Below are 26,829 nucleotides of genomic sequence, written 5' to 3'. Positions count from 1 at the left end.
TGGTGATCAGTCTTACCACACTTGTAACATCCCTCATTAGTTTGCGTTTCAGGAGCCTTTGGTTTGCTGTAGCTTCCACTTCTTGAAGGACACTTTCCTCTCTTTAGATACCTTTTGAAGTCCTTTGTGATCATAGCCATTTCATCATCTTCTAGATCAGAACCTTCAGTGATTCTGAGTGCCAGGCTCCTTTCCTTCTTGGGTGCATCCATCTTCATGGTTTGTCTTCTAAGTTCCTAAGCAGTGAGATTTCCAATTAGCTCATCCAACCTAAAAGTGGCAATATTTTTTGATTCCTGAATGGCAGTGATTTTTCTCTCCCAAGTAACTTGTAGAACCCTTACCAAAATCTTCTCAACTCTGTCTTCTTCAGAAATAATCCTTCCAAGAGACTTAAGTTCATTTGTCAATGTGGTGAAACTTGTATACATCTCTTGGATGGTTCCCCCTTCCTTCATGGTAAAATTCTCATATTGAGAATATAGTAGTGTTCCTCTAGACCACTTCACTTGAGGTGTTCCTTCATGGGCCACTTGCAAAGTGTCCCAGATTTCCTTGTGGGTTTTACATTTATGTGATTGTATCTTAAAGCTAAGTGGGGGAGACCACCGTCTACGATTGGGTCCGTTGTGTGGTTAAGGATCGATTTTTTGCAAGTGGATTATGAAAGGGACTTGGAGTATTTCTATGTTAGCACCAGGGGTTTGAGGTGCGATGTTAGAGAGATGGAAGTAGACAACTTCAGATTCATAGGGGATCTTTCAGAATGGGTGTATCAGTTGGAGATGCAATTGTGCGCATAAGGAGGGTATGCGATGGTTCATGGGTATTGAGACGATGTGGTCTCGTGAATTGGGTCACTTAGAATGATTGTTGTTGGGTTTCGTTATGTTTTGAATGAAGCTATTATTATTTCTAAAGCAATTCAAGAGTAAATTGGAAGAAGTGGGGTTGGTTAGTAATGGTTTGAATCGACATAATTGTGGCAATGATCCATTCCTTCGGCGTGTTAAGTTATACAAGTGGTTTCTGGTTGTACGTGCAGGCTTGACATCCACCATGATTTGATTGATTTGGGAGGTATATGATTCAAATATCCTTGTTATGTATAAATGGTTCCCGAAAGAGTTATGGCGATTTAGACCACGACTTGAGGTTTGTATTTTTTTACAGTTATGGGAATTCAGTTGCGTGTTGCAATGGTTCTTCTGAAATGAGTTAAGTGAAAGGTTTCTAGCCAATGAAGTGTTCATTCTACTAGTAGTTCAAGGCATCTGACGAATTCTTTTACTCTCGCATAGCTGTATTATAGGTACAGTGAGAGGCATGGGAATTGGAAGTTGAGGATCAAGGTTGTGGCTCGGTGTTGATAAGAATGTCACGAGCTTGGATGAGCAGGGAAGAATTCAGGTGTTCAGAGTAAACAGGCATTATCTTAGTGTCACTTGAGAATGGTGTTCTATGGAAGATGCATTGACTACTGATTTGCGGATTCTTGAATTACTTTACAGAATTTGTACGGCTGGAGGTGTAGATGTGCAGGCCTTGCTACCTTAGTGCGGAAGGTCGTGGGATTATAACCCACGGGAAAATTGTATAAGTGTGACATGTTAGTCACTTGATTGTTAAGGATTGAAACCAAGTATGGAGATTAGGGTACTATCGCTAATGTGAGAGTTTATGCCTGAAGGGCGCTCTATTCCTTTGGTTGTGGACTGCGGTAGTTTGTTTCGGATTGGACGACTGCTCTTATGTGTCATGAATAGGGTTATTATGGGATCCTTGGAAGGTTATTAGCCCAATATGGGATAAGCGAAATCAGCTTGAGGTCCGTTAGTAGATTTACATCAGATCAGATGTGTTCATTCAGCATAGTACTGCTTATGGAGGAGTCTTCGAGCGTTGGATGTTATTCCCGTTTTCAACTATTCTATGTAATACTCTATTGTGCCAGGTGGGTTGTGAGATGACTTGATTATTCGCATGTGTGTTGTGATCCTGTGTAGCTTGTGGTGTTGTATGAGCACGATGGCTCTCGAGATGCAGGTCATTTATTGCATCTTAGTCGTGCTTGGATTTTTGTAGCGTATGGTGCTGTCCGTCTCCCCAGAATTTGTATTATGCACTTGGCGTGCTTGTGGCCGACATTCGGGCATTTCGTAAATATAAGCATTTCGGCTTGATGGGTGTTTCCTTATTGGTTGTTATGTGTAGATCGGGTGGCACGCCACCACGGTTACATTGTTTGGATCGGGAGGCATGCCACCATGGGTTGTGCGCCGCAACGATGTCATGCTTGAATCGGGTTGCATGCCGCAACAGTGAGATATTGAGTACGGTTCCCTATACTTATTTTTGTGTGTCTTGTTTCTCGTTTCCGAGAAAGGTTTATAGCATCCGTTGGCCGTTTTATTCGTACGCGGGCTGGGTAGTTCCTTATCTGAGTTCGTTCTTCCTTATGAGTCATATTCAAGTTGTAGCTTGTTGGCACTTTAATGGTGTTGTATGAGATTTTAGATGGTGTTTGAGGTGGCTTATTGACCGATCAACTTGTACTGGGTGAGACGAGATTATTGGACCTGAGATCAGTGCGATCGAAGTTATGTAGGGCATATTAAAGTGAAAATATCGTTATTCAGTTCAGAATGAGGTAATGGTTCTTGTTAGGAGGAGAGACTCCATGATTTACCCCTGTCGTGATGGCGCCTATCGTGTAACTAGGCAAGCCGACTCATTTCCCAAACAAAATAATATTTTCATTTTAAAGATAATTTCAAGGTTATTTAACATAAAAACCTTCGTAAAGGAGTTCCAATCAAAATAACAATGTGGAAGGAAAAGCCCGACATCGGGGTGTCACTAGTCATGAGCATCTACTACAATCTGTCTAACAATATCAAGGCTAACTCAGCCTGGAAAATAGCTAAATACAACTAGAGGCAGATAAGAGGGAGAAGAGCAGGGGCTGCGATCGCCAAACAGCTACCTTGCTATCTCCAAGAAAATCTGCAACCAGAACACTCAATAACCGCTACCGTGACCAGCTACACCTGAATCTGCACAGAAGGTGCAGGGAGTAACGTGAGTATGCCAACTCAGTAAGTAACAACAATAAATAAATACTGAGCAGTAGTGACGAGCAATAAAGCATATAACATTCATATCGGGAAATCTCAGTAAAATACCACATGCTTTTAAAAATCAGGATTTGAATCAAAACATCTCGTTTAATCCAGTTCCAGGAAAAATCATTTAAAGATATTTTTCAACAGTTTTCAGACATAAGAAAAATGCAAAGGTGAGCAAAAATGATGAAATCATAAACATCTCCTTGGGCAAAACATCACTCATAAACAGCCTCTCGGGCAAACCTCACAGTCACTCCTGTCACTCGGGCATACCTCACAATCACTCTTGCCACTCAGGCATACCTCACAATCACTCATGCCTCCCAGTCACTCAGCACTCGGCACTCAACACTAGCACTCAGTAGGTACCTGTGCTTACTGGGGGGGGGGGGGGTGTACAGACTCCGGAGGGGCTCCTTCAGCCCAAGCGCTATAATCTGCACGGACAACTCACGTGCCATAATGAAAAAGTATGTTGCAGGTGGGCAGCCCCGATCCACACTCATCCTCACAAATCAGGCCCTCGGCCTCACTCAATCATAAACCTCTCAAGCCACTCGGGCATTTCAGTAAAATAGGGCATTCGGCCCAAAATATTTATATGCATCAAAATAGAGTCATAAAACTGAGTAATGCGGTAAACAAGTATAAACATGACTGAGTATAGATTTTCAATCGAAAACAATGAGAGGATGGTAGGAAACATCCCCTAAGGGTCCAAACAGCACTGGCGCAAAGCCCAAACATGGCATTCAGCCCAATTTATAGAAATTCTTTCTAAAACATATAAGTATCATATGGTTTCAACAAAGTATGCAACTTTACAGTTGCTACGGGATGGACCAAGTCACAAATCCCCAACAGTGCACGCCCACACGTCCGTCACCTAGTATGTGCGTCACTAAAAATAGTAGAATGATACAAAATTTGGGGTTTCATACCCTTAGGACTAGATTTACAATCGTTACTTACCTCAAACCGGTCAAATCTCTACCCCGCAATGCTCTTGCCTCTGGACTCGGCCTCCAAATGCTCCAAATCTATTCACAATCAGTACAATACCATTAATATACACTAATGGAATGAATTCCACAAGAAAAGCTTCAAAATTAGACCAAAACCCGAAATTGGCTCAAACCCGCCTCTCGGGCCCACGTCTCGAAATTCGACAAAATTTACAAAATTAGAAAGCTCATTCACTCACGATTCTAATCATACCAAATTCATCAAAATTCGACATCGTTTGGTCCTTCGAATCCTTAAATTACTTTCCAAAGATTCCAAGCCCTAACCCCTCATTTTCACTAATTACCATGATTAAATAACGGAAAATCACCATATATACAAGTATTAGGGCTCAAGTAACTTACCTCAACAAAACCCCCTTGATTCCCTCATCAAATCTCTCCCAAAAGCTCCAAAAACCGAATAGAAATGGTGAAGAATGCACCAAAATCGCGAAGGGTTCTATTTAAGGTTTCTGCCCAGGTTTTTCGCACCTGCGGCCATTTTCTCGCACCCCACGCAACCGCACCTGCGCAACTCACTTAATCCCCCAGCTTCCGCACATGCGGACACCTTTCTCGCACCTGCGAACTCGCATCTGCGGTCCCTGGTGCGCATCTGCGAAACCAGCCCAAAATTCTCATCTATGCATCTGCGCTCAAGGCCTCGCACCTGCGGGCTCGCAGATGCGGCCAATTCTTCGCACCTGCATTCCCATCCTTGGCCCAGCATTTCCCGCACCTGCTCACGCCCCACGTGCACCAGCGGCCTAGCACCTGCGAGGTTTTCTTCCGCAGGTGCAAAAATAGCAGTAGCAGCAGCTCCAGCTGAAAATTCCAACTTCGACAAATCCGTTAACCACCCGGAATCACCCCGAGGCCCTCGGGACCTCAACCAAAAATACCAACAAGTCATATATCAACATACAAACTTAGTCGAATCTTCGAATCACTCAAAATAACATCCAATCATCAAATTACCCTCAGATTCAAGCCTAAGAACTTCTAAATTTCCAAATTCGGCAACCGATGCCGAAACTAACCAAACCATGTCCGAATGACCTCTAATTTTGCACACACATCACAAATGACACTATGAACCTACTCCAACTTCCGGAATTACATTCCGACCCCGATATTAAATTTTCCACTGCCGACCGAAATCGCCAAATTTCCAATTTCGCCAATTCAAGCCTAATTCTACCACAGACCTTCAAATCACATTCCGGACGCACTCCTAAGTCCAAAATCACCTAACGGAGCTAACGGAACTATCAGAATTCAAATCCGAGATCGTTTACACATAGGTCAACATCCGGTTGACTTTTCCAACTTAAGTTTCTACTTAAAAGACTAAGTATCTCAATTCACTCTGAAACCACTCTGGTCCCGAATCAACTAACCAGTCATAACATAATATAGCTAAATAACACAAAAAGAAGTAGAAATGAGAAAAACGAGGCTATAACTCTCGAAACAACCGGCTGGGTCGTTACAGAGAGACTCCATGATCTATTGAATTGGTAGGTGGTTATGAGTTTTACACATCTATTTCATCGTGGAAGTATTGCGAGAGTTGGGACATCACTTATATGTGTTATATGAGGTGTATTGGGGGCATCATATTCGTGAAATTTCAGATATTGTGGTCGGAGGATGCTATTATGGGCAGGCGACTTGTGTGGTGCATGGTATGATTTCAGCATAGGTGCATGATCATATTTTGGAGCAGTGTGTAGTAATTGATACAGTGTTCGTATGTTAGAATCGAGTCTCGCAGAGAATTTTGGATGTTAAAATTTGGTTCTAAGGCTTGTTAGCTACGGTTATAGGGAGGATATTCAGTCTAGCTCGAGCTAATGTGCTCACGTGGGTTATGGCAGCACAGAGAGGTGCACGAGGTGTTAAAACAGTGATTTTGGACAACTCCGGAACCGTTCTTGGCACATTCGAGCATGAATGTATGTTTAAGTGGGGGAGAATGTAACGACCAGTCGTTTTGAGCTCTAGCGCGTCGTTCAACATTTGAGGACTTGGGTAGCTTTACTTCATGTATTATGACTTGTACGCGCAGTCGGAATTGAATTTTGGGAAGTTCGGAGTTGATTCGAATGAAAAATTCTCATTTCGGAAGCTTTAAGTTGGAAGAGTTGACTAAGGTTTGACTTTTGAGTAAACGACCTCGGAATCAAAATTTGAAGGTTCCAATAGTTTCGTATGATGTGGGCGCGTGTTCGGGTTGATTATCGGATAGTCCGGAAGTGTTTCGAAGCTTATTATGGAAAGTTGGCATTTTGAACGTTTTAGAATTTTATAAGTTTGGTTCGAAGTGTATTTTGATGTTACCGATGCCCATTTGAGGTTCTGAGCCTTGAAATAGGTTCGTATTGTGATTTATGACTTGTACGTAAAGTTTGGCGTCATTCCGGAATATTTAAGTGAAATTTAGACGAGTTCATCGAAGTTTGAATGTTTGGAAGTTAAAAAGGGGACTTGATCGTCGATTCATAGTTTTGATGTTGTTTGGTGTGATTTAAGGCCTCGAGCAGGTTCGTGTTATGTTTTGGGACTGGTTGGTATAATTGGACGGGCTCCCGGTGACCTCGGGTGTGATTCGGAGTGGCTTTGGACTGTTTTCCCTTTGTTTGTGATTGCTGGTTTCTGGTGTTTGGGTTGTTCATCGCGATCGCGTAGATAGGCTCCGATCGCATAGTGTTGACTGGGAGCTGGCGAGGTTGTTCTTCACGATCACAGGGATACGTTCGCAATCGCGGAAGGCATTGGTTTGAGGCATGAAGGTTTGGCCTTCGCGTTCGCGTAGGCTGATCAGACAGAGGTTCGCGATCGCATGGCTGTTGTAGCGTTCGCATAGGGGAAATCTGGGGCAGCTGAAGTTGGCCTTTGCGATCGCAAAGGTATTCCCGCGATCGTGAAGAGGAAAGGTCTGGGCAGATTGTTTTAAGTCGGGATTTTCCTCATTTCACTCATTTCTCTCTTGGTTTGGGCGATTTGTGGAGAGCTTCAAGTGAAAGTTTTCATCATCTATTGCAAGGTAAGTAATTCCCACATATTATTCCCTAATTACATGGATTCTATAAGGATTTTAATATGAAAATTAGTAGAAATTGTGAGATGTTGAAAGAAACTTTAGAAATTGATATTTTTAGATTTTTACCACGAAATTAGACATGAAATTTGGAATAAATCATATATTGAGTTCGTGGCATCATGGGTAAAGTTTATCTTCGAAAATATTTGGAATCCGGGAACGTGGCCCCGAGGGTTGACTTTTCGAGCAGAGTTGAGAATCATTATAAATTGTTAAATTATACGCATTGGAGTATATTTTGATTGATTTGCATATTGTTTGACTAGTTTCGGATCGATGGACATTAGTTTGAGGTGTTAGAGAGGCGTGAGAGCCTGTTATAGAACTTCGGAGCGAGGTAAGTCTCCTCTCTAACCCTGTGAGGGGGAATTTACCTTGTAGGTATTATATTCTTATGTGCTACATGTTGTGGGAGCTACACATGTATGAGGTGACGGGTGTCCGTGCGTATGCTAGAAATACTGATTATGTTCGGGTAGACTTAGGCTCACGCTATGTTATAATTTTACTATTTGAGTTATCTTTGCTAATTTAATTCTTTTATTTCGCGTTACGACTTGAGACTAGACTTGCATAGGGTGATAGACTCGCTATTTAGAGATTTGACAAGCTACTTGATAATCCGCAGAATAATTTGTGCTTCCCTCATGGATTTCTCCCGTGTTGTGCATACTTATTGCAAAGCTTTTCTTAAATTCCATAACTCACACGTATATTCGTGACTGGGGTCAAGGACCAGTTAAAGCCTTTTATTCTAATGGGATCGAGTCGTTCGCCTCGGTAGTATCATATTCTCATGGGAGCGTGTCATTCACCTTGGCAATATAATAAATGCATCTATGGTTCGTGCCGTTCGACCCTTGGCAATGTACACATTATTATGGGATAGAGTCGTACGCCTCGGCATTTCTATAAATACTCTTATGGGACCAGGCCGTTCGCCTCGGCAGCGTCGTGCGTAATATTTGGCAAGAAGCCATCGTATCCGTGAGTTTTCTTGATTTGAGTTGTGACGATCTATCTGGTGGGGACCATTTTCCATATATACTCTGGTTGAGGAGGTGACCGATAATTGAGGGCTTGCATTTACTGTTCAGAGGAGGATAGTACCACGTGCTTAAATTTGTTTACACTGTTTTTACCATGCCTCATACTTGTTTACTTTCTATTTTACTTGATTTATTGGACCACTAGTGAGTGTCGATGTCGACCCCTCGTCACTACCTCTCCGGGGTTAGGCTAGATACTTACTGGGTACACGTTGATTACGTACTCATACTACACTTGCTGCACATTTTTGTGCAGGTACATATATGACTAGTGGCCTTGTGAGAGCAAAGGCGTGTATGCATGCGGGGACTTACGTGAGCTGTATATGTTTCTGGTGGTCTTTTGGGCGGAGAGGCACGGCTATTGCGGAGACTTTACGGTGAGCTGCATTCCATGTTACAATCCGCAACATACAGAGTCTCCATCATAGTTATTTATATTATCTTATCTAATTTGTAATCCAGACAAATGTTGTATTATTATTGTACTCTTTAGTAGATGTTCATGCACTTGTGACACCGGGTTTTGGGGGTTCCTACTGTATGTTCATTATTTTAGTTCACATATTTATTATCATTTCACCTTGTAATTTATATTTTATATAAAAGTTAAAAATAAAAATCACGAATTTTCTGCGAGTACCAGACCTTACCCTACTTATTTAATGGGATTCATGATTTCAAAAATAATAAAATGAGTGACTAAGTTGATTAAGCACCATTGGCTTGCCTGAAGGCAGCGTTAGGCGCCATCACGACCTATAGTAAATTTTGGGTCGTGACAACCCCACACCATAAAGATCAAATCTTTATACGAAAAAAAAGAAATGGGTAAAGCGGTCACCTATAAACATTTGGCCCTGATTCAAGTTAAGATAAATTTCCAGTTTTCTTCCTATCCCTCATCTTACTCTAGCTCTATCAGCTGCCACACACTATAAAGATCAAATCATTATACAACAACAAAAACAACAACACAAATGACAATGCCTCAGTCCCAAATAAGTTAGGAGTAATGTGAGAAATCATCATAAATTGACTAGTTTTACGCTGCCTGCCAAAGAAAGGTCGAGGTAGGCCAAAAAAGTCTTGGGGGAAGTGATTAGGCGGGACATGGCACAACTAGAGCTTAATAAGGACATCACCCTTGATAGGAGGGTGTAGAGATCGAAGATTAAGGTAGTAGGTTAGTTGGTAGTCGAGCGTTCTCCCTATGTGTGCTCAGTTCGATAGCATTAGTGTTAGTATGATATCTCTTTATTCTTAGATTGTTATTACTACTTGGTGTTTACTTGCTTTCTTGGCTTCAGTTTTCTTGTTTTATCTTGTTGTTGTTAATACTTGTTTCCATTACTTTTTTTCATTCTTTTTTAGCCGAGGGTCTATCGGAAACAACTTATCTGCCTTCCAAATTAGGGGTAAGTCTGCGTACATCTTACCCTTCCCATACCCCACTTGTGAAAATTCACTGGATTGTTGTTCTTCTTGTTGTTTACGCGGGCGGCCAACCAAAGATCAAATCTTTATATAAAAGATTTTAAAAAATCAAGAAACGGGTAAAGGGGGCCACCTGTAAAAAGTGAGTCTTGAATCAAGTAAAGTAGCAAGAATGTCAAGTTTTTTTATATCCTTCATCTTACTCCAATTATCAACTACCAAACACCATAAAGATCAAATCTTTATACAATAACAATAACGCATCAATCCCAAACAAGTTGGGGTAATGCTAGGATTCATCATGAAATTGATTTGTTTTATGCGGGCTGCCAACCAAAGATCAAATCTTTATATAAAAAATTCAAGAATCAAGAAATAGGTAAAGTGGCCACCGGTAAATAGTGAGCCTTGAATCAAGTTAACAACGAATTTCAAGTTTTTTCCTATCCCTCATCTTACTCTAGCTCTATCAACTACCATACACCATAAAAATCAAATCTTTATACAATAATAACAACACTTGAGTCCCAAATGAGGATTCATCATAAAATTGACTAGTTTTACGCTGGCAACCAATCAAAGATCAAATCTTTATATAAAAATAAAATAAAAAATCAAGAAATGGGTGAAGTGGGCCACCTGTAAATTGTGAGCCTTGAATCTAAGTTAACAAGATTTTCAAGTTTTTTCCTGCCCCTCATCTTACTCTAGCTCTATCAACTACCATACACCATAAAAATCAAATCTTTATACAATAATAACAACGCTTCAGTCCCAAATAAGTTGGGGGTAATGTGAAGATTCATTATAAATTGATTAGTTTTACGCTGACAGCCAACCAAAGATCAAATCTTTATAAAATAAAAAAAAATCAAGAAATGGGTGAAATTAGTAACCTGTAAACAATGGGGTCTTGAATTAAATTAGGGTCACAAGACCTCAAGGGTGCCTCCATCATATCATGAAGTTGTTCATTAGATAAGCAGGGGAGTGCAGCCTTAAGCTTTGGAGCAGTTTCAAATTTGAGCTGAGATTGACGTCTCAAAAGTTGAGCGACATACACATTTGTGAGACCTGTTTCTTGTGCTATCTGACCATATGTTTTGCCAGATTTTTGTTTCTCTGCCATAACTCATAAGTGACGCCACCATGTTTGCTTTCTCCATTTTTTAGATTCTATTATATGCTGCTAATAGAAGAGGGATTGTGGATATGTATAGCTATAGGCGATGAATGATGATTAGTTTTTGGGACCCAATTATCCTACTTTGTAAAGTCCAATTTGAATTTTGGCTTTGACTGCCAATTGGACTTTTTGGTTTTTGTACCCAAAAAAACGCCAATCAAAATAACGCAATTTCATGTTAGATTATGTTTTTCTATCACTATGAATAAAACACAAGGTCAAACTTTAGATTTTGTTGGAATTTATTTACGAGAACCTGTAAATTCACACGATCAACTTTATGTTACCTTATCAAGAGTCAAAATTTCAAATTGTGCGAAATTATTGATCCGACCATCCACACCAACTAGCCATAACGAACATTCTACATCTAATATTGTTTATGATGAAATCATTAAGAAAGCAGCTGCCTGATGTTTTTGACCTAGGATTCTCCACATGTCCTTTGCTCTTTCCCTCTCTTATTATCCTGTGTACACAGTTTTCTGAATTTTTTTAAGGTTCTCAGTTTTATATCTAAAGTTTTTTCATGATTAGTCCTAATTTTCAGTTGTTTCAGCACTATCACAAACTTCAATTTCAGACTTGAGGGGATTGAGGATAATATCTTATGGACAATAAGATAAAAGATTTTTCGAATTTTATTAAACAGACATTACATTCTGCGATCACATTTCCAATACTTAAGGTTAGTCCTTTCATGCAAATAGAGCAATCATGTTATCGTATTAAAACTGTTGTTCAACACCCAACTAAAACACTCCCAGTTTGAGCACCAGCTTTGTCGTGGAGTAGAAATATAAAGCCACCTTCGCCATCCAAATACTCTGAGACCTTATGGTTACCTTTATGACCAGGTAAATTATGGTTCTTTCTGTAGCTTCTTCTGCATTGCTTGCTCTCAATTTTGGGTCTTAAGAAGAACTTTCAACAGACTGATGATCATACTTACTAATGCAGAAACGTGTGTATTTGATCCTGAAATATGCTGCCAAGAGTGAACATGCAATTATTTTAGTGAACGACGTATCACATGACTGCACCAAAAGAGGCTTTTAGCGGCAATAAATTTTCTTTTTAGCGGCAATAGTTATTGTTGCAAAAATATTTACCGGCAATTGATTAATTCCATTGGATCCAAAGTCGCTAAAGCCTCTATCAGCATTTATCCCAAATGATGGTAAAGATCCATTTTATTGCCGCTAAAAATAATTACTTTTAGTAGCATTTATTTAGCAACAATTACTATAGCCACTAAAGCTATCTAAGAACTGTACTATCCTACATAATATGCGGCTTTTGTTATTGCCGGCAAAAATACAATAATTGATAATAAAAGGTATATGTTTTAGTGACAATTGTTATGGCAGCTAAAATTGACCATAAATTCACCTCAATTCATGTATTTAACCAAGTACTATTTTATAATATCAAACATAAGAACAATCAGTTACAAGGTTCTTACTAGAAGAATTATCAAACTCATAATGTCATTCACTTAAAACAAGAACTATCAAACTCAACACACCAACTCATATAGCGACTTGTAAAAGATGCAAGTATCATAATGTACAAGACAACTAAACTTTAGGTTGTAGACCACATCCCTTATTAACAATGCGATGTTCTTGATCTTCTTCTCCCTTATTAAGGATGTGATATTCTCGACATCTATCTTTGCATGATCTTGAGTCAAATATTCTTGTTTAAATCCCTACATTCAATATCACACATTAAGAACTTCTTACAGATAAAATATATATTATGATACATATGAGAGCAAATCCAACAATATAGCGGGAATTAAAGTACTATTATTGTAGCATTTGAGAATCAATCATACTATGAATCAACTTGTAACATAATGTCTTGGAACAGTTTGTTAAGTTAGCATCATAATAAGATAACTAATCCTTTTAAGCAAGATGTCAAGGTATTAAACCAACAAAGAATTAAAAGTAAGATAACAGAGCCATGTTTGATATTATGCCTCTCAAATCATAAGACCACGTCTTCATGAAAAACAGAGAGATTCTAGAAGAACATGGAAATACTTTATTAATACAGTCTAAGCCTTAAAAGCAAACTATTCTGCAGAAAATAACTTTTGATATAGAGGCCTTTGTACCATTCCTAAATTTCATGACTTCAAGCTAAAACCAAAATCACCAGCTTTGACTATATATTCTTTAAGGTCAAACACAAGGATTGGCTTAAAACTCCTTGTTTAAAGACATGTTCATTGTACTTTGCTCTATCAAAATCTAATACAGTATTAATCTATCACTTATTGATGGAAGGAAATTTGTCCTATTAGAACTCATATCTTTAAGGTAATATAGAAGAAGAGTTGGGTCCCAAGTTCCAAGGAATTGATAATAGTGAGGAGAGTTAGAAGTCACTACTATGAAAAAATTAAGGATATGCCTTTCAAGTGTTTTCAGGATTCCAGCTACAAGAAATGATAAAAAAACAGCCGGAAGAAGAGACATAAAATTATGAGGATCACTCCATCATTTGAAGCCTCTACAGGTTATGATGCATTAGACATGAAAAGCACTACAGAGAAGCGTACTTAGTGAAGAGTGAGCCACTATAAAATTGTATAAGAAATCATACAACTGTATTTGAAGACTCCTCATCCAACGGAAAATTGTATAAAAAATCATACAACTGTGTTTGAAGACTCCTTATCCAATGATCTACCATGCTTACGCTTTGTCTAGAAGATCAATCCTTGGTCCATCACTCCATCAGTATACTTCTTAGAGTAGCACCTATAAGAGTCAAATTATATTTTCAAAATCACAATCTTCACTGAAGTGCAAGAATTGAAAACTGAATACTAAAGTTTGGTAAGTTAGAGACGAAAATAAAATGCAGCACAGAAATCAACATTATCAGCAAATATATAATTGAACCTACCGTTATAAGCTTTCCAACATTCTCAGGTCTCTTACCAACTTTAATAGAAACAACAGCTGCGACTCCAAAAGAGATGCCAGTCTGATCATTAAAATTTCAAAGATTGCTTAATCATTCCCAAGAGTACAATTACAACAAAACCCAAATGTTGTCCTTTTGAGGATTTTAAGATCTATAGAAGGACCCATTAAAATTTCAAAGATTGCTTAATCATTCCCAAGAGTATCAAGATATTAATATGGCAGAATGAGCCTTCTATAGCAATAGGCTATACCCACAGTTGCAAAATTACTCACAATCTATAGTGTTGTGTTGGAAATTAGTTGTACTTCATATAGTGTATCCTTCTCTTCCTTTGCTGCAGAAAAAACGTTATGAAGGTTATTCCAAACAAACTGTAAAACCCATGAGTCCATCTGAAAGCAATGATCATATTTCACCAAGTAATCAGTTCAATACTTACACCTTAATTCTCATCAATACTGAACTAGCATTCCAACTCGAGAAGATATTAAATATTTTTTTGTAACCTGCTAATACAGTTGTGCAAATAATCATACAAAAATATTGAACCTTAAACGAACTACGTATAACGGTAATAATTTTAGATTGCTTCAGACTTGGTATAAACATTGTATTAAGAAAATGAAATTCAACTTAAATTTAAGGCATTTTCACGATGTTCTAATGAGCCGACATAAAGCCTAACGGAGGTTTTATTGTAGAGCATAAGCACATCAGACTATTCCCTATCAGGTGCTGACTGTCGAGCTTACAACACCTGCTAATCCCATGATTTACATAAAAGCTATATCATAACAAGAACAAATCTATCAATTACCATTCATATCGCACTTCCTTTATACCCGAGATAGCAACACAGCCTGTAATTTTTACCAAAATTACTGTGAGAATATAACTACTCATTTCATGCCAAACGCAGTAGCAACAGTGCTCGATACACTAAAAATTCCACAACTAATGTCAAGTAGTCTGAGAGGCATTTTCACAAACAAGTTAGCCGCAAAAATGCTCGACCAACATGACATACACCGATTTTTGCTCTCAGAACGTAACAAGCAACATTATTTTCTTTCTCTGCTCTCTCAAATCAATCAAAACACCTTGGAACATCGCTACTCTCAATTTCATTCCCCGATTTTGCTCTAAAAAATAAGGCGCTAGATTATTACTGATTTTGGAACTGTGAGAACAGAAACCCTAACAAATGCTCGAGAACGTGAGGGAGGATAGAAAATGGAAGAATTTACCAGTCATTTTCACCGGAGAAAAACATAGCGAGTTCGTCGGAGATTGATCGGAGATGGTATCACGATCGCTCAAAGTGTTATATGAGCAAAATTTTGTTTGGCAAAAAGGACTAATTGAGTAAATTGATTCTGAAGAGAATAAAACATTCATCTCAATGGAGGGAAAAAATGGAGCGAAGACATAAAAAATGATCTTTAGTCTGTTCTTCTCTATTGCCACAAAAATGTTTTTATTAACGGCAAATGGTCAATTGCCATTTTATTAAGCGAATTAGCGGCAATTATCTTATTGCCACCAAATAATTACCGCCAAAAGGCTTTTTTGTTGTAGTGTGCATGCGCAGCTGTTACTTCTTGTTGAATTACAAAACTTCTTTTGCATTTGTTATTAAACTGTAGAATTCCCTTCTTCAAAATCTTTACGTAAAGAATCATGACAATTTGTAGATGAGCAGATGGGGAGTTTTTTCTTTTAATCTTCAGTTTTGATCCCCATTCTAGATACAACAGATTTATATATCTTCAGCATTTAACCATATTCATGCCCTTTACATCCTAACTACTTTCGAATTGACCAGCTGACCATAAGTTTGCTTATTTTTTCTTCATCTTTTGTCTTGGAACAGTGTATTACATCGTTACCCCAAGCCTTCATATACTGTCATGGGAAGCACGTAATACACAAAGACATCAAGCCGGAGAATCTTTTGGTTGCTGTACATGTATATATTTAGCATTGGTAAATATTTTATAATATGCATTGCAGTTTAAATGATGGAACACACATTAATTATTTTTAATATTTGTGCCTCAAAATGGGACACTTTGAGTGGTCAGTGCACACCTTTAACCGGAAGCGGACTATGTGTGGCACTGAGATATTCATTGTGTGTTAATCGAAAGCAGACGCCCATCGTTACATGGGCATGTTCTTTCTGAAAAGCAAAAGACTCAAGGAAAATTGGAGAGCATTGTGATTATTCCCGTAGCTTTACTGGAAAGTTTTCATCTAAGCTACCTTGGAAAGAGACTCTCTTTTCGATACTCTGCTGAAGAAGACTCATCTCACATAGTCGAAGAGTATTTCCAAAACACAATGGGTGAAACCTTCAGCCATCTTGGGTAAAACAACATGACAACTTGTTGACTACTTTTTATTTCCTTTTTTTCTTGAATATAATTGCGCAGGAATGTTTTACAACAACAACAACAAGCCATTATAATCCCATTAGTGGGGTGTGAGGAGGGTAATTTGTACGCAGACCTTACCCCTACCCTGGGGTAGAAAGACTGTTTCCGATAGACCCTCGGCTCCCTCCCTCCAAGAACTCCCCACCTTGCTCTTGGGGTGACTCGAAACACAATCTCTTGGTTGGAAGTGGAGGGTACTCACCACCACTTGAGCAACCCACTCTTGTCAATGTTTTACAAGAATACTGCAATTCAATGAGTACACTTTCTCTAGAGATCATGGAACTTTTGGAAATGGGCTTAGGCGTAGGGAGGGAACACTTCAAAGATTTTTTTTGGAGAAAATGAATCTATACTTAATGAGATCCACCATGTCAGAAACCAGACCTCACTTTAGGGACACATTGTGATCCAACATCATTAACCATTCTACATCAAGATTGTGTTGGCGGGCTTCAGGTTGAATGGCGCTCTATCAGTCCAAATTTCAACGCATTTGTGATTAACATAGGCGACACATCTATGGTAAGCGAATTAACGTACTAGAAAAAGTATAATGTTCTGTTGAAATATAAAGAGAGACAAACAATATACTACTCCATATTTTACGTGAAAAATAATTATAAGGTTTCATGTTGGCACCTTTCTTGCTCTTCTTACCTTTTGTGTTTTTGTACTCAGTACAACATGATTTCAAAAAATAAAAATAATCAAATAATCTGGGACAGAGGGAATACTCTATAAATAAACTTTTGTTACAATATTAAAATAACAATAGCAAACTCTGCAGCGCTATCGGAAAGACAGTTAGGACATGTATGTTAGCTACGATAACAACGACTAGATTACAAATGAATTAATTGAATGTAATTCTCAAGTTTTTAAATCAAGAATACATAATATACATCATGAGTACTTAGGAAGTACAAAATGATGCCCTGTTGATATTGTTGCAGCAAAAACAAGTTGAATTATTTATAGGTTATGAAAAAGTGATCATGTAATTCAGTACGTGGGGTAACATTTTTGGTTGAATTTTGCCCTTTTGCAGGCCGGCGCTTTCGAATGGTTCCATACAAAAGTTTCTTGCATAGAGCAGTGGTAAACAACAAGACTCCTAGGAAATCACTTGCTTTCTTTCTTTGTCCAAAGAAGGATAATGTAGTGAGCCCAACAAACAACCATAGAATATATCCCTACTTCACATGGCCTACTCTCCTTGAGTTTACACAGAAGCATTACAGAGCTGATATGAACACTCTTCAAACTTTCTCAAATTGGCTTCAACAGAAAACTACACGAGTTTAAGAGCTAAGACAACTTCATCGACATACATCTCATGAGATTCAAGATTAAATATATATTGAGGTACTATATTAGCATGGCTTCATGTGGTATCTTTTTTCTTATTCTGTTTTAAATAAAAATCTTTTATTTTCACATAGCAAGTATGAGAATTTAGCTTAGCAAATCTTAACTGCTTTTACATGTTGTGTTATACATTGGTTGCTGAAGTTGCAGTGGAAAGTGTGGAGCATGACGCAATGAGGACATTTGGAGCCTTGGTATATATCCTATGCTTGGTTGTCGTCCATAGAGCTATTCGGTCAGCTCTATTATGCTCTACTGTATATACTGGGTTAAACTGTTGAAATTTCGTTTTTCGCTTTCCCATCTATAAGATGTTTATTTTTTCCTTCATTCAAGATGTATATTAATCAACTCTTTGCTTTTCGAAAAATTTAATGCAATAACTAATGTTTATTAATTTAACTCTGTGTAAAAAAAATCTGTCTACAACGGCATATCTATAAGTTCTTGCTGTAAAGAAAAATGGTTATACTATGTGTGTACTCCATGGCTCATCATAAAAGTAGAGATAGTATCGTTGTGTAAAAGAAAAAGAAAAGGGGAAGTATTAAAACGTAAATGTATCTTTCTGCTTCTTTCTATTTATTTTAATTTGTGCTTGTTAATTTCAGTTTCATAGATAGTTTACTTTTGGTTAGATCAGTTGAATAGACGGATTAGATATTGGTTGCATAAATATATACGTATTTGCTGTTTTATAATGTTAACTTTTGTACTTCCTTTGTGTCAATTAAAAAATTATGAGATGCTTAAACTATGAGCATTGCGCGCATTTTGTTTGTGGCAATTTGGGTATTGTGTACCGAAATTGTGATAATTGTAACCATCCGATGCCTTACATCCACAACAGCTCCAAACCTCATTAAGAAACTAAAAACTGGAGGGACATATAGTATTGACAAAGTGGAGCAAAGTGAACATTTTGAATATGCATTTAGTTCTGTTAGGTGAAACTTTTGCAGCTTGCTAAAATTTGAGTGTACAGACTGATACGTTGTAACGCTATGTCTGCTATTCTATGACTCAATAAGTGATTAGAACCTCTCTGGATACTTTTTCACCTTATTTCTTAGCTTACCATGAGTAATTTATTTCAATTTATGGCGTTGTGTTAATTTGAGTTTTATAACTGCTGCACTGTTGGTCAACTTTTTGTCCTTTTCAGTTCTACTTCTAATTAGTTCCAATGAATTCTCAGATAAATTTCATGTATTATGGAGATAATGATCTACACCTGATTTCTATTGAGTTGTGACATGTTGTAACTCTACATCTTGCATTAGTTATCAGAGTTCGCTGCTGCTCATGCGTAATTTATTTTAATTTGTGGCGTTTTATTAATTTGAGTTTTATAGATGGTGCACTGTTGATTAAATCGGCTGAATAATCGAAAGCTCGCTGTTTTTTTCCATTTAGAACATTTGAGGATGTGAAGATATTAGACTCTTTGCACTTCTTCTGTATCATTTGTTTTCTTTATTACTATTTTATTTTAGATTGAACTGCACAAAATAATATGCTAAATTGAACAATTCTTCAATATAGTTTACACAATACTCACATTAGCAATATAAGTTTTTTCGTACAGATTGCTAAGCAAACACATTTTGTTACCTTTTTATTCACCATGTTATGAGAACATGCCCATTTGGATTAAAGATATGTTCGATAGATTATGAGTGCATGGTCTCACTTGAATTCTCTTTGTTGGGATTTTAAGCTTGTGTAACTTAAAGAAGGTGAATGAGAAATGGAGGGAAAATGAAATATTTGAGTTTCCCTTGGGAAAGGGACATTGTCCCATATCGGAGAAAGAAAAGGCTTTTGATGGGTATATATATAATTGCTCTTCTTCTAGCTCTTAAAGAGTTAAGAAAAAGACAAGTCTCGCGTCGTCGTCGCTCGGCTTCGGATTTGGAAATCTTTTTGGACAAAATTTCTTTCCCGGATACGAAATTTTTCTGAGCTTCTTCTTCTTCTTCTGCACAATATTTTCCAGTGTGTTTTACGACCATTGAGTGGTTCGCAGTTCATCAGAGTTTTTGGTACCAATACACTGGTGAGTTAAATCGTTCTATCCTGGGAGGATATATTCCAGCACCTCGGGTACTTGAAGGGAATAATTTCCTTAAGGACACACTGTGTATTCAGTGGGCTCGATTTATTCATATACTGTTTTTTTTTTCAGAATCTATTTCGATAAACAAGTATTACTAACTTTCTGTTTTGTTTTTCCAGAAAGTTTAATTGTTTATTACAGCAATACCGAAAATATAACATTCTTAAGGAATTTTTTTTTCCTGTATTTTGTTTGTGGAGATTAAAACCTGTGTGATTTTCTACTCCTTCTGAATTTTACTATTCTGATTTGAAGATATAAAAACTTCATCAGAGTATTGAAATTCGTAAAACGATTTGAAGAACATAAAAACTTCATCATTTTTCTGTAAAACAGTATATAAAAACTTCGGTTTTATTTATTATACATATTATTTTTTTTGTTAATAACAGTATTGTGCACTGTTCTGATTTTGCCATTAATTGAACTCTTCTGTTGTTTACAGTGAGAAATAACAATTGATAACGGAAATTCTTCTCCGACTATTGTGGCAACGACGATAGCCTCGTCAAGCCGGACTGCTGTTCCACCGGCAGAGAATCCGGGAAAATTTTCCGGAGCCAACTTCAAAGGATGGTAGCAAAGGGTGTTCTTCTGGCTTACCACACTTGGTATGCAGAAATTCACTAGTAAAAAACCTCCAGTGCCTGCTGCGGACATGCCGGACAACGAGAAATTCATGATTGTTGAGGCGTGGAAGCAGGCAGATTTTCTTTGCAAAGGCTATATCTTAAGCGCTTTAGAGGATGACTTGTACAATGTGTACAGTGTGATGAATACTTCGAAAGAATTATGGGTCGCACTTGAGAAGAAGTACAAGACTGAAGATGCATGCTTCAAGAAGTTCGTGGTTGTCAAGTTTCTAGACTATAAAGTGATAGACAGTATAACTGTTGGAACCCAAGTTCAGGAGCTTCAACTTATTTTTCATGACCTTATTGCTGAAGGTATGGTCGTGAATGAAGCATTTCAAGTGGCTGCAATGATTGAAAAATTGCCTCCTTCGTGGAGAGATTTCAAGAACTATCTTAAGCACAAGCGCAAAGAAATGAAGTTGGAAGATCTTGTGATTCGTCTCAAGATTGAGGAAGACAACAAAACAGCCGAGAAGAAGTCTCGTGGAAATTCAACGATCATGGGAGCTAATATCGTTGAGGAGACTGCTCCAAAAAGTAAGAAGAGAAAGAGGTCTTCTGGACAGACTAAGGAGCAGAACAAAAAGAAATTCAAGGGCAGCTGCTACAATTGTAGAAAAACCGGTCACAAAGCCCCTGATTGTCGTCTCCCGAAAAAGTATAAGAAGAAGGGACATGCCAACATAGTGGAGAAGAATTATGACATTGATGATCTATGTGCAATGCTTTCGGAATGCAACCTAGTTGGAAATCCGAAGGAGTGGTGGATTGACTTTGGAGCCACTCGACATGTTTGTACTGTCAAGGAAGCATTTGCGACTTACTCTACTGCTGGTCCCGAAGAAGAGCTTTCCATGGGAAATACTGCAACAACCAAGATTGAAGGTTATGGGAAGATATTCCTGAAGATGACTTCCGGCAAGGTGTTAACGCTCAACGACGTTCTTCATGTTCTTACTATTAGGAAGAATTTAGTTTCTACTTCTTTGCTTGTTAAGAACGAATTCAAATGTGTATTTGTTTCTGATAAAGTTGTTGTAAGCAAGAATGAAATGTATGTTGGAAAGGGCTACCTCACAGAGGGCCTCTTCAAACTAAATGTAATGGTTGTTGACAGTATGAATAAAATTGCAGCTTCTTCTTATTTATTGGAGTCAAATGATTTATGGCATATTCGTTTAGGACATGTCAATTATAAAACCTTGCGGAAGTTAATTAATTTAGAAGTGTTGCCTAAATTCGAGTGTAATAAATCAAAATGTCAAATATGTGTTGAGTCTAAGTTTGTAAAACATCCTTATAAGTCTATTGAAAGAAATTCAAATCCTTTAGACTTAATTCATACTGACATTTGTGATATGAAGTCGACACCATCTCGAGGTGGGAAAAAGTATTTTATTACTTTTATTGATGACTGCACTCGATATTGTTATGTTTATTTGCTTAATAGTAAGGATGAAGCAATTGAAGCATTTAAGCAATACAAGAATGAAGTGGAGAATTAATTGAATTAAAAGATCAAAATGATTAGAAGTGATAAGGGTGAAGAATATGAATTTCCATTTGCAGAAATATGCTCGGAATATGGAATTATCCATCAAACTACTGCACCTTACACACCTCAATCCAATGGAATTGCGAAAAGGAAAAATCGGACATTAAAGAAAATGATGAATTCTTTATTAATAAGTTCCAGATTACTGCAGAGTTTGTGGGGCGAAGCTATCCTTACAGCTAACCGAATACTCAACAGAGTACCCCACAGCAAAACGCAATCTATTCCATATGAAAAATGGAAAGGAAGAAAACCCAACTTGAAATATTTCAAAGTGTGGGGGTGTCTAGCAAAGGTACAAGTTCCTTTACCTAAAAGGGTTAAAATCGGACCAAAAACTGTTGATTGTGTTTTCATTGGATATGCTACAAACAGTAAAGCATGTCGGTTTTTGGTTCATAAATTCGATAATCCCGAAATTCACATTAATACGGTAATGGAATCAGATAATGCTGAATTCTTTGAAAGCATCTATCCGTATAAAACTGAATGTGAGTCGTTAAGTGAAAGACCTAAACGACCTCGGGAAGAACCAAAGGAAAATACTCCAAGTATAGAAGATCCAAGGCGTAGCAAACGTCAAAGAACATCTACTTCCTTTGGACCAGATTTTGTGATATTCTTGCTTGAAAATGAGCCTCAAACTTTTAAAGCAGCTATGTCATCTTCTGATTCAGCATTTTAGAAAGAGGCAGTCAATAGTGAGATTCAATCAATTTTGGATAACCATATATGGGAATTGGTAGATCTTCCTCCAGGAAATAAGCCTTTAGATTCGAAATGGATCTTTAAACGGAAAGTGAAAGCTGATGGCACTATTGACAAATATAAGGCAAGACTTGTTGTCAAAGGTTATAGACAAAAGGAAGGCCTTGATTACTTTGACACTTATTCGCCAGTAACGAGGATAACATCTATTAGAGTGTTAGTGGCACTAGCGGCCATGTATGGTCTTGAAATCCATCAAATGGATGTTAAAACAACTTTCTTAAATGGAGAATTAGAGGAAGAGATTTACATGGAACAACCTGAGGGTTTTGTGGTAACTGGTAAAGAAAAGAAAGTGTGCAAACTTGTTAAGTCACTTTATGGACTTAAACAAGCACCCAAACAATGGCATGCCAAATTTGACCAAACAATGTTGGCAAGTGGGTTTAAAATCAATGAGTGCGACAAATGTGTTTACATTAAAAACACTCCAGGTCATGAAGTCATTGTTTGTTTATATGTTGATGACATGTTGATAATGAGCAAAAACATGGCAGATATAAATGCTACTAAGCGCATGTTGGCTAGCAAATTCGATATGAAAGATTTAAGAGTTACTGATGTGATCTTAGGAATCAAAATTCACAAGACTCCACAATGTCTAGCATTATCACAGTCTCACTACATTGAAAAGGTACTTGACAAGTTCAAGTATTTGGATTTCAAAATTGCCAAGACTCCAATTGACGTGAGTTATGCACTTCAAAAGAATGAAGGTGAAAGTGACTCACAATTAGATTATGCAAGAGTATTGGGAAGTTTGATGTATATCATGAATTGTACACGATCAGATATAGCATGTGCTATTAGTAAACTGAGTCGGTTTACAAGTAATCCCAATCACATACAATGGATGGCAATGAAACGAGATTTGGGGTATGTCAAACATACCCAAAATTACGCTTTGCATTATAACAAATATCCCTCCGTGATCAAGGGATATAGTAATGCAAATTGGATCACTGGATCATCTGAAGTTAAATCCACGAGTGGATATGTTTTCACAATTGGGGGTAGAGCAGTGTCTTGGAAATCATCCAAACAAACGTGCATCGCCCGTTCTACAATGGAATCTGAATTCATAGCTTTAGATAAGGCCGGTGAAGAAGCTGAATGGCTCCGGAATTTCTTGGAAGATATTCCATTTTGGCCCAAACCTTTGGCACCTATTTGTATACATTGTGATAGTCAAGCGGCAATAGGCAGGGCAGGGAGCGTTATGTATAACGGAAAATCTCGTCATATACGACGGAGACACAATACCGTTAGACAACTACTCTCTAGTGGTGTTATCACAATTGACTACATAAAGTCAAGAGATAACGTGTCAGATCCACTTACAAAAGGCCTATCTAGAGAGGCAGTTGAAAGATCATCAAAGGGAATGGGGTTAAGGTCTAGGACAAGTCATCATGACGGTAACTCTACCTAGCAGACTGGAGATACCACGAGCTAGGTTCAAAGAGATCAAACAAAGTTATGAATGACGGTTCAACATTGTCAAATAACTCAACCCATTCTCGTGATGAAGACAATGTTCAGAAATCAAGGTAAAGCATTAAGGCTTTTTGATGAGTCAACAAAGCTTAAAGGTTTTTTAATGATTTGTTAAGTCTGGCAGGATATGACCAGATAGTGTGTCTATAGGATTACACGTTTAGAAATCACCTATGTGAGTGTGAAGTGTAAGTCGCTTCAAGGGGAATGAAAGTAAAGGCCCATTCTCTAAGCACTCATGAAACCAGGCGATGTTCATGGCTAAAACGAACACAACCGTGAGAACCATAGATGGTTAAGGATTGATTGTGTGACTTATGTTGTCTAGGTATACAACAAAGATCGACGGTTCAAAGATATCAAATCTACCGATTGACCGAGTATATCCGATATAAGTTCACTATGGAAAGTTCAAAGGGAAACCTACTTATCCAGATGCAATTAATTCTTGCATGTAAAACACACACGCATCCGTGCATTCCTTTATTTTATAGCCATTCCCCATTCACGTGGGGGGATTGTTGGGATTTTAAGCTTGTGTAGCTTAAAAGGTGAATGAGAAATGGAGGAAAAATAAAATATTTGAGTTTCCCTTGGTAAAGGGACATTGTCCCATATCGGAGAAAGAAAAGGCTTTTGATGGGTATATATATAATTTCTCTTCTTCTAGCTCTTAAAGAGTTAAGAAAAAGGCAAGCCTCGCGCCGTCGTCGTCATCTCTCGCTCATCTCGGCTTCGGCTTCGGCTTCGGATTTGGTCAAAGATCAATTGATTGATTAATCTTTTTGGACAAAATTCCTTTCAATTATTCAATTCATTAATTAAATAATTAACGAAAAATTCAATCCGGAATAACCCATGACCTGCGACCCGGTTCGGTCAGGCCCGTTTTCTTTCCCAAATTATTTTAAATATATTTTTCCGTAATATTTCAAACACCCCTTTTCCAACAGCCATGGTTGTTTCTAAATCTTTCCTTACGAAATTTTTCTGAGCTTCTTCTTCTTGTGCACAATATTTTCCAGTGTGTTTTACGACCATTGAGTGGTTCGCAGTTCATCAGAGTTTTTGGTACCAATACACTGGTGAGTTAAATCATTCTATCCTGGGAGGATATATTCCAGCACCTCGGGTACTTGAGGAGAATAATTTCCTTAAGGACACACTGTGTATTCAGTGGGCTCGATTTATTCCTATACTGTTTTTTTTTGTTTTTCAGAATCTATTTCGTTAAACAAGTATTACTAACTTTTTGTTTTGTTTTTTCAGAAAGTTTAATTGTTTATTACAGCAATACAGAAAATATAACACTCTTTGTTTCTTCTATGCCAGTGATAAAACTGTTTACCCTCAAAATCGTATAACAATAAAATTTATAAGTGGTTCTAAGGATACGCGTATTAATTTGATACAAAGCGATAAATTAAGTCAAATTGAACAAACAAAGATAAAATGAATTCAAACCACACTAGGAGGATAGTTCCAGCCTTAGTGAAATATTCACCCTCGATCCGGGCTCACTATGGCCAACACTGATGAACAAGAGAAAGAGCTAATAACAGAGAAAATAATAATATACTGCTTTGGAATGAGTCTTACAATGGCTGTCATGAATTATCAGACCCCCTTTATATAGTAGGGGAATCCTACTCTAGGTACAACTCTATAAAAGGTAAAAAGTCCTTTGATTAACTGATTGCCGGTTCTTCATCGATACGTGCCGAAATCTTTGCCGTGATATCCCACTGGTCACGAATATTATGGCCTTCCATTGACCGTGCTTGATTTCCCGATAATGTTCTTTGAAGTCGTTCAAGACTAGGACCAATTCTGAATCATGACCCCGATATTCTCGAGGGCGGGTGTCATGTCCCCGGATTCTGACTCGATGAGACTTATGCCTCGATTTCGGTCCCTTGTCATCATGTATCGAGCTTCGCTTATTTTTTCGGAGACCAGGGTATATCATGAGCCCGGTTTTACCCGTATACAGATAGTCTCCTCATTTCTCGGAGAGTAAATGGCGAGAAACGACATGAGCTCCCGATTCTTATTTCGACACATCGCGGCAGAAACGACAAAACACCCAAAATGTCTCGTCAGTCATGTCATAATGGCATTAAATGCATGTCACCTGCTGGTCGGCTGTCCCTGGATGCGAAACGTCACTGAACTCCTATAAATACCCCCTTTTATGTTCATTTTTCACTTTATACCAAATCTTCTACCTTCGCACCTTCAGGATTTCAATACTCTCTAGCGTTTTTACTCCGTTACTCAAGGTTATTCACTACTTCGCAAAAACTTTTACTCATCTCCTATTCAAGACAACAAGTCCGATCTTTTAACTTTTAATCTTTCTCCATCTTTTCCAATCTTTTTCTTCCATAACAGTGGCAAAAACCTCAAAATTTGTTCCTCAGAAGGATGCTCCTTCTTCCTCACGACCGACCACTGAGGTCGAGGAGACCGTCCCCGATACGGTTGTTGATGAACTAGCGGAAGAGCCCCCTTTGAAGATGTTCATTCCCGGTGGTTGTTTGGTCACCGACTACTTCAAGGTTGAGAAGCCTTCTTCTGTACA

The 26,829-nt window shown here is 38.0% G+C and overlaps 1 long non-coding RNA gene and 1 pseudogene across 4 annotated transcripts; one reads left to right on the top strand and one right to left on the bottom strand.

Annotated features, from left to right (window-relative positions):
* Positions 1–12,318: 12,318 nt before the first annotated feature.
* On the bottom strand, positions 12,319–15,750 carry LOC107779533 (uncharacterized). 4 transcript variants are annotated; one of them, XR_001646641.2, is made up of 5 exons: positions 15,110–15,750; positions 14,135–14,368; positions 13,839–13,919; positions 13,585–13,690; positions 12,319–12,627 (listed from the first exon to the last, which is right to left on the bottom strand). It is a non-coding gene; the product is annotated as an uncharacterized LOC107779533 (long non-coding RNA). The 4 variants fall into 4 exon arrangements; XR_001646639.2 differs by having other exon boundaries at positions 14,135–14,196; positions 14,302–15,743; XR_012697419.1 differs by having other exon boundaries at positions 14,135–14,196; positions 15,110–15,736.
* Positions 15,751–15,883: 133 nt separating this feature from the next.
* On the top strand, positions 15,884–17,608 carry LOC107779523 (gibberellin 20 oxidase 1-like; annotated as a pseudogene).
* The last annotated feature ends 9,221 nt before the right edge of the window (positions 17,609–26,829 follow it).

Source organism: Nicotiana tabacum, chromosome 12, assembly GCF_000715075.1.
Source record: "Nicotiana tabacum cultivar K326 chromosome 12, ASM71507v2, whole genome shotgun sequence".
In the NCBI taxonomy this organism is placed as follows: domain Eukaryota; kingdom Viridiplantae; phylum Streptophyta; class Magnoliopsida; order Solanales; family Solanaceae; genus Nicotiana; species Nicotiana tabacum.
The sequence above is the reverse complement of the archived record's forward strand: the minus strand, read 5'-3'. Positions and strand labels throughout refer to the sequence as shown.